Source organism: Petaurus breviceps, unplaced genomic scaffold (genome assembly GCF_028583685.1).
Source record: "Petaurus breviceps papuanus isolate PSGF00001 unplaced genomic scaffold, PetGlider_PUasm1.0 120, whole genome shotgun sequence".
Classification (NCBI taxonomy): Eukaryota; Metazoa; Chordata; class Mammalia; order Diprotodontia; family Petauridae; genus Petaurus; species Petaurus breviceps.
In genome coordinates, this window is record NW_027185627.1 from 2,083,651 (window position 1) to 2,091,665 (window position 8,015).

Sequence of the window (8,015 nt, forward strand, 5' to 3'; positions counted from 1 at the left end):
CACACACACACACACACACACACACACACACACACACACACACACACTACCACTGACAAGCAATCATAACTGGGTGAACTCCAAGGATGAGGAATTTCTGCCTTTTGACCATTAAGGAAAACATGTCCAATGCCTCTTCAAAAGGACAACTCTTCAGACACTTAGAAATAGCTCTTGTGTACCCCTACCAAAATCTGCTCTTTTCTGAGCTAAATATCCACAGTTCTTCCAACAGATGCATGCATGTATGTATGCACGCATGTATGCATGTATATGCACATGCATATGTGTGTACATGCATATACATTGTGTGATGGGTTTATATTCCTCTTATTTCCATACACACATATGTATATGTATGTCTGTGTATATATACATATACATGTATGTGTAATAGGTTTACATTCCTCTTATTGTAATTGACCTCTTCTAGATGTCTCTCCAGTTTGTCACTGTTATGGGTTTTTTTTGTTTTTGTTTTTGCTTAAAATGTAGTCCTCAGAAGGGAACACAATATTCCAGATGAAGTCTAACAAAGGTGGAATACAAGAGAATCTTCACACTTCTTGTTCTAGATCAGGGGTGGGGAACCTGCGGTCTTGAGGCTACATGTGATCCTCTACATCCTCAAGTATGGCCTTTTACCTGGTTCTGTGAAATTTGCATTTGGTCAAAGGGCTGCACCTGACAGCTCACATGAGGCCTCAAGGCCGCAAGGTTCCCTTCCCCTGCTCTAGATACTATACCTCGCTTTCATCTCCAGACTCTTGCCCATCAGTGTAATAGGTAGATGTCTCCAGGTGGGTGGTCACTCTTTACTTCCAGCTATCATTCCCACCTGCCTTACCACCATAGATATACCCTTTTCCCAATCTTCTTCTGGGATCATAATCAAATTATTATTTTCATTACTCCTGGAAAGGGTATGTCAATCTACTGCCCTATGACTGTTCATCAAAACGGTAACTTTACAAACCAAAATATCCCCATTTAGACCATCACTCCCTCATGTATGTTATTGTTTTCTATTTGAATGTAACCCTCTTAAAGGAAGGAGCTACCTTCACTTTGTTTCTGTATTCCCAGACCTTAGTACAGTCCTTGGCTGTAATAGTCAAGCCAAGTCAACAAGCATTTATTAAACACTATGTGCCAGCCACTGTGCTAAGCACTAGGTGTACAAAGAAAGGCAAAAAAGGATTCTTGCCCTTTAAGAACCCACAATCTAATGGGGAGAGACAAAAATCAAATAATTATTGTACACAAAGACAAGACATATGCAGTATCAATTGGGGATAATTTTAGAGGGAAAGTACCAATATTAGAAAAGATCAGGAAAAGCTTCTTACAAAAAGCGGTATTTTAGCCTTTCCTGGCTTGCTGCAGCTATGGCTCATGGACCCCCGAAACATCTGCAGCACCTCACCACCCCCAAGCACTGGATGCTAGACAAGCTGACCCCCGTGTTTGCTCCCAGGCCATCCACAGGCCCCCACAACCTGAGACAGTGCTTCCCACTCATCATCTTCCTCCAGAACTGACTCAAGTATGCCCTGACAGGGGATGAGGTTAAGAAGATCTGCATGCAGCAGACACAACCTACCTTGTTGGCTTCATGGATGTCATCAGCATCGAGAAGACTGGCAAGCATTTTTGTCTGGTTTATGACACCAATGGCCGCTTTGCTATTCATAGCCTCACAGCTGAGGAGACAAAGTATAAGCTGTGCAAAGTAAGGAAGACCTTTGTGGGCACCAAGGCCATTCCCCATCTGGTGATCCATGATGTCCACACCATCCACTATCCAGATCCACTCATCAAAGTGAACAATACCATTCAGAGTGATCTGAAGACTGGCAAAATCACAGATTTCATCAAGTTTGATACTGGGTAACAAGCCTTGGATTTCTCTGCCTCTAGGCAAGGGCATCCATCTCACCATTGCTGAAGAGAGAGACAAGAAGCTGGCAGTCAAGCAGAGCAATGGGTGAATGTTGGCTTACATTCTAATTGGGGAGACAAGTACAGATTAGTTAGGGAGGGCACTAGCAAATGGGCAGAATCAGGTAAGCCTTCATGTAACCTAGTTGTGACCTATGGGTGGATGGCCTTTGTGCTTTGTGATTGACTAAATGAATGTACTTTGTTTAAGAAGGAAGACTTTTGATCGAAGAGATTAAGATGGTGTCACACAGATCGACTAAGTGAATGAACCTTGTTTAAAAGAGAACTTTAACCTTGGTACTTTGTGATTAAATTGAGTACTTACTAAATGATTGAGTTACTAAATTAATGTACTTTGTTTAAAACTATGTGAGCACTTTGATGAAAACTACTGGCCATTTTAATGTTAAGTTCTTGAGTTGTGACATGGTTAATGCTGTATTTTGATTTTCTGTGAATGTTTTTCCTTAATATGCTACTGAATAAATGGAGAGTTCACTATGCTTGTAATCAGAACCTTGAAAGTTGTTCACAGTAGCAGTCCTCTGGAAAACTGCTTGTGCTTGGTGTTACAAACTTACATGAACTGATGCTGAGTGAAGTGAGCAGAACAAGGAGAACATTGTACACAGTAACAGCAAAATTGTGAGATGACCAACTTGGATCGACTTAACTCTTCTCAGCAATACAAGGATCTAAGACAATTCCAAAAGACTCACGGTGGAAAATGCTACCTATATACAGAGAAAGAATATGGAGTCTGAATGCAAATCAAAGCACACTATTTTCTCTCTCTCTCTCTCTCTCTCTCTCTCTCTCTCTCTCTCTCTCTCTATATATATATATATATATATATATATATATATATATATATATATATATATATATTTTGGTTTCTTCTTTCTTATGGTTTTTCCCTTTGGTTCTAATTCTTCTTTACAACATGACTAATGTGGAAATAGGTTTAATACGATTGTACATGTATAGCCTATTTCAGATTGTATGCAATCTTGGGGAGGGGGGAGGTAGAGAAAGGGGAAAAATTTAGAACTCAAAGTCTTGTAAAATTGAATATAGAAAACTAAAAATAAATTAATAAACACTTAAAAAACTAAAAGTAAAAAAGAAAAGACTGTAAGATTTTGCAACTAAGAGGTCAGTGGCAACTTAGAAGAGTATCTTCAATTAAAGTAATGACATTGGAAACTAGAGTGTAAAGAATTGAGGGAGTGAGAGAAGAGAAAGTGGAGACAGCGAGACAAGTTTTTGGATTTTTTCCACAAGGTTTTTGAGAAAATGAGGAGAGCTATAAGATGATACCTCAAGGGGCTTCTTGGGTTTACTGGATTTTTTCAAATGTAGGGAAAATTTGGGTATGCCTGAAGACAGTAGAGAAGGAAGCAGTAGATAGGAAGGTGTTGAAAATATTAGAGAGGGTATAATTGAAGTTACAAACTAGTAGCAAAAGTGGGAGGGATCAAGTGCACATTTACATAAAGGCATTGACCTTGGTAAAAAGAAGGGTCAACTCATCATCAGAAACTAGGAAAAAGTATAAAATCAGTCCTTAGCTAAAATACAATGGAGACTGCAGAGGGTGGGAGACTTGAGGAAGAAAAAAACTTTGGAATAGTTTCTGTAGGGAATAAGATAGAAAATCAATTAGGAAGGAATAAAAGGACTACTTTGCTGAGGTGAGAGTTCAGTTCAAGTTGAATAACCTGAATTTGTAATGCGTGTAGTCAGAATGGGTGTAAATGAGGCAGATGGTAGGAGCATTGGAGCATTGAGCTCTGGCAAAAGAAAAAGAATGAATCTTGGTAGGACAAAAGAATCAATGGATTCAAGCAAAGAGGAGAGGGAGTTACAAATGAAATGATCGAGATTGGAAAGGGAAGAAAGAGAAATCAAAGCATGGGTGATTCCCTGAAAAAGTACTGAGGGATGAAGGGATTGGAGTGTAGGGAGAGGCAGAATGATGAGATCTTGGTTAGCAGAATTTAAAGTTTCTAATTACGGAAATGGAATGTTTGGGAGAAATAGTAAGATACACTGGGTGACTGCTCTGTTGTATAGCTGAGATCTGGAATGAAGGAGTAAGTCGTGGAGCATATTGAGGCTAGGGAATTGTGAGGTTAGGAAGCTGGAGGGAATAGCAATGTGAATATTGAAATCCCTTAGTATAAGGGCAGTAATTGAAATGCCTTGCCTTCCCACCTCCATGTCTTGGAATTCTTTATTCCTCTCAAGTATTATATTGTACATAAATTCTTTCCTGATCCCCTCTCCCAGGTGCTAGTGTTATCTTCTCCTCCCACCCAAAAAAAAAAAAAAACCCTAATTTTTCAATACCTAGATCTAGATAGCCTATGTAAATGTTTATTCTCCCAATAGAATATAAATTCCTCAAGTGCAGGACCAGTTTCTTTTTTGTATTTCTATCTGTAGTAAGGAGTACAGCTCCTGGCACAGAGTAGGTGCTTAACAAATGCTTAATTGATTGTCTCTACACAAAGAACTTGTGAGATATCCTTCCATCTCACCACAACTTGCCTTCTAATTTCATTTATGGAGTGAGTGAAAGTCAATATTAATGTTAGCCAGTTACTCTGATAGATTCTTAACCTACTGCCCATGGACTTTCTATATTATTTTGATAATTATATTTCAATATTTTTAATCTTATGTATTTTGTCTTATGCATTGTTATTAAACATTAGCTTAAAGAAGGGGTCGTAAAACTGCCAAATGGCCCATGATACAAGAAAAGACTGAGAATCTCTGCTCTCATAGAAAGCCCACTTGTTGGTCACTGAATATGAATCTAACAATTAGAATACCAACAACTAAGCTAATTTTTATAAATAATAAAATAAAATTATTCTTAGCTCCCTCCATCCCCCTTTTTTTTTATCACCCTGCCATTGTCACTATAGAACTGAAAGATGGCTCCCTAGAATGGAGGGTCATTTTCTATTTTTGTTTGTGTCTTGGGTTGCCATGGCCAAGAAATTTGTCAACAATTGGCTGCTTCCTGGTGATGATCCTCTCTGTAATTTAGCATTCTGGTCCTTGGAAGGTAGATATAGGCTATTGCCAGGACTATACTTGAAGTCTTTCCAGCTTGGCAGAACCTGCCACAACTTGTGTTCCACTGGCATCAAATTCAGGAACCCAGGGTCACCTCCACATCATGAGGTCCTACATTACTAGACCATTCTAGTTATCCTTTCAAAAATGGAAATGAGCCTAGTCTAGCATAACTTGTTCTTGGTGAAGTCATGCTGGCTCTTAGTGATCTATTTGTACTTTTCCTCTTTCTAAGCACACATAAATCATCCCTGAAATATGTCCTAGAATTTTGCCAGGAATTAAAGTCAAGTTTACTTAAAATGTTCAAACTTGATTGTCTTCCCTTTGTTGGAAATCAGGACAACATGTGCCCATCTTCAGTCTTTCCAAGCCTTTCTATTCTCCAAGATCTTTGAAAGATCACTGGCTGTGTGATTCAGCAATCACAGCTGCTAGTTGTCTCACTAGGATGCTTTCATCTGGGCCTGGGAACTGGCATTCTTGTAACACAGCTGGGTGCTCTCTGGATGCATCTCTTTCCTTACCTTGGATTTCAGCTCCCTCTTTAACCTTTCTGTTCTCATCTTCACAGCCCACAGATCATTTTCCTGGGTAGAGAAAGTAAGGAGCAATATTAGAGTCTATAGCTGTACTTTTTTTTTTCTCCTTATGCTAGACATCATGAGTAGCTTCTCTGCTCCCCAACATAGGTAAAATCCCTTTTCTGGGTAGTTGTGGATTTTTTTTTTTTTACATTCATTGCCAGCCTCAGCTTATTCTGAACTTTAGTGCCTCTAAGGTCCTCATAATTCTTCCTTCCTCAACCACAGTAACATTATCTCTTGTAACCATCTTCCATCTATGTCTTTTAAAAAAAAAATCAAAGTTGTTGAATTTACAATGCATTCACAGTGAAGCCTTCAGAAGTTTCAGGTCTTCCTTCCTCATTAGAACAGCTTTCATATGTATGATCAGAACTTCAATCTTGAAAGCATCTCATATTTCTTGGCTAAATTCCCCTATGGAATTTTAGGCCATAGGTTCTTACCTATCCTTTCCCAGAACTTTTGAAAAGACTCTGTCCCCACATATAGAAAACACATGAGATTATTCCTGACTTTTCTTTCCACATCTATATCAAAATTCTAAGTTGAGACCTTCCCTTCCTCCTGACCTGAATACAAAGGTGCCCTAAAGGTGGAGTTGCCCTTTCCCTGGTTTATCCTCTAAAGGCTCCCTAAAATACAGAGGTGCCCTAAGGTTGAGTTGCTCATTCCCTGGCGTCCTAAAGTCTCCCCTTATCTTGAAATACCACAAAACTTCCCCTTATCCTGGACCCCCTTGTTTCCTAAGAATTCCCTTGTCTCCCTTATCTTGTGTCCTTCATTGTCCTCAGCCTGTGTCCTTATCTTGAAAGACTTATCTTGTCCCTAAATCTCCAAGCCCCATCCGAAACCCTAAAGTTACATCATCATCCTACAGGCTGTGTAACTTTGTGTATATAAGTGTAACTGTATATAAGTCTGGTCCTTGTCCTATATCATTGCCTTTGTTTAGCTCTTTGCTAAGTCTCAGGTCCACATGCTTTTGCATTAATAAAACTCCCTTTGGCTAAAAAGAAGGTCTGACTGAATTCTTTCAAAAAATCTAAACCAGCTCTCCCCACTCTGAACCCCAACACCCTCAAGTTTCCTATCATTTCTCTTTCGACAACTGGTTCTGATGGGGTACCTGGGGTCTAGATCAATTTGTGAAACCAACTTGTAAAACCAGTCTGTTCAGTTGTAACTGCAATTTGTCCTTTCCCACCCTTGAGCTCTGCCCTTCCCCCTATCCCACACTCCACCTAGGCAACACCCTGTGACCCCTTTGTTCTTACTTAAATCTCTTCATTTCTTCTGGGCCTGGCCCACACCCTCCGGTTGTCCTTGCCTTTTGTCTCCTTGGGCCTGGCCCAAATCTTATCTAAACTATCTATTCACATGCTCCTCCTGGTCAGCTCTGACCTTTGTCTATGCACTAAGGCCCCTCCTGTCTGGTCAGCCCTGACAATGGCAGCCCTACCCTTTAAAGGTAAAAGCATGTTCCCCTCTCCCTCGCAGGTCCCCTAAAGGACTCTTGCCCGCTTCTCATAGAAGTGCAACAATAAACTTCTACAACTCTCACTCCAATTAAGCCTGAGACATTGAATTCTTTCCAGAAGCTGTTGCAGGTTTTCTGGTCTTAGATAAGATCAGAATTCCTGCTGAACCTATTGGGATTCCGTTCCTCATCAGTTCCTTCATATTGGTCAGAATCAGATCCAGAATAGGAATCCCTATTGATCCCTCATAGAATACCCAAGTTCAGTGAGAGTGTGAAAGGTCATTTCGTCTTTACTCCTAAGTTAGGTCAGACTATAGCTAAAACATCCCTGTTATAGTGTTGCCTGTTTTCTCCCAAAATATGTCCAGAAAAGAAAACTCTTTATCTTTTCATTGGTAACCCATTTCAGAGTTAGAAAACATTTATCACTGGACAGGTCTTCCCCATCCCTGAGGTAAATACTTCTTGATATTTTTTAATACATACAATCTTTTCTGGAGAGGATATGAAAAATATTTGCTTCTGATAGACATTATAAAGAGTACTCTTTAATATTCATATTAATTTATCCATTCAAGAAACTTTAAACTTTCACTATATAGCTACGTCAAGTTGCCGTTCAGGCTCCCTTTGTTTCCAGGCTTGATCAGTTCAACTCTTAGTAACAAGAACTCTTAAGTCCTATTTTTCTATTCCTCAATGACCATTTCCAGACTCTTCTGAATGATAACATCCAGACCCAGATACAGGACTCCAAGTAGGACCTATCCAAAAAAAATGAGAGTGACAAGCCCAGAACTACATTTACATTTTAATACCTTCCCGCCGCTCCAATTAGAAAGCTCTTCCTCAAAGAGACAGCCAAAGGCAAAGTTCTCCCAGACAAATCTCCTAAGAATGTCAAGTGCTGAGCC

At 39.7% G+C, this 8,015-nt stretch overlaps 1 pseudogene; it reads left to right on the forward strand.

The window, feature by feature from the left end:
* The first annotated feature begins 1,388 nt into the window (after nt 1-1,388).
* Nucleotides 1,389-1,991, forward strand: LOC138162656 (small ribosomal subunit protein eS4, X isoform-like; annotated as a pseudogene).
* The last annotated feature ends 6,024 nt before the right edge of the window (nt 1,992-8,015 follow it).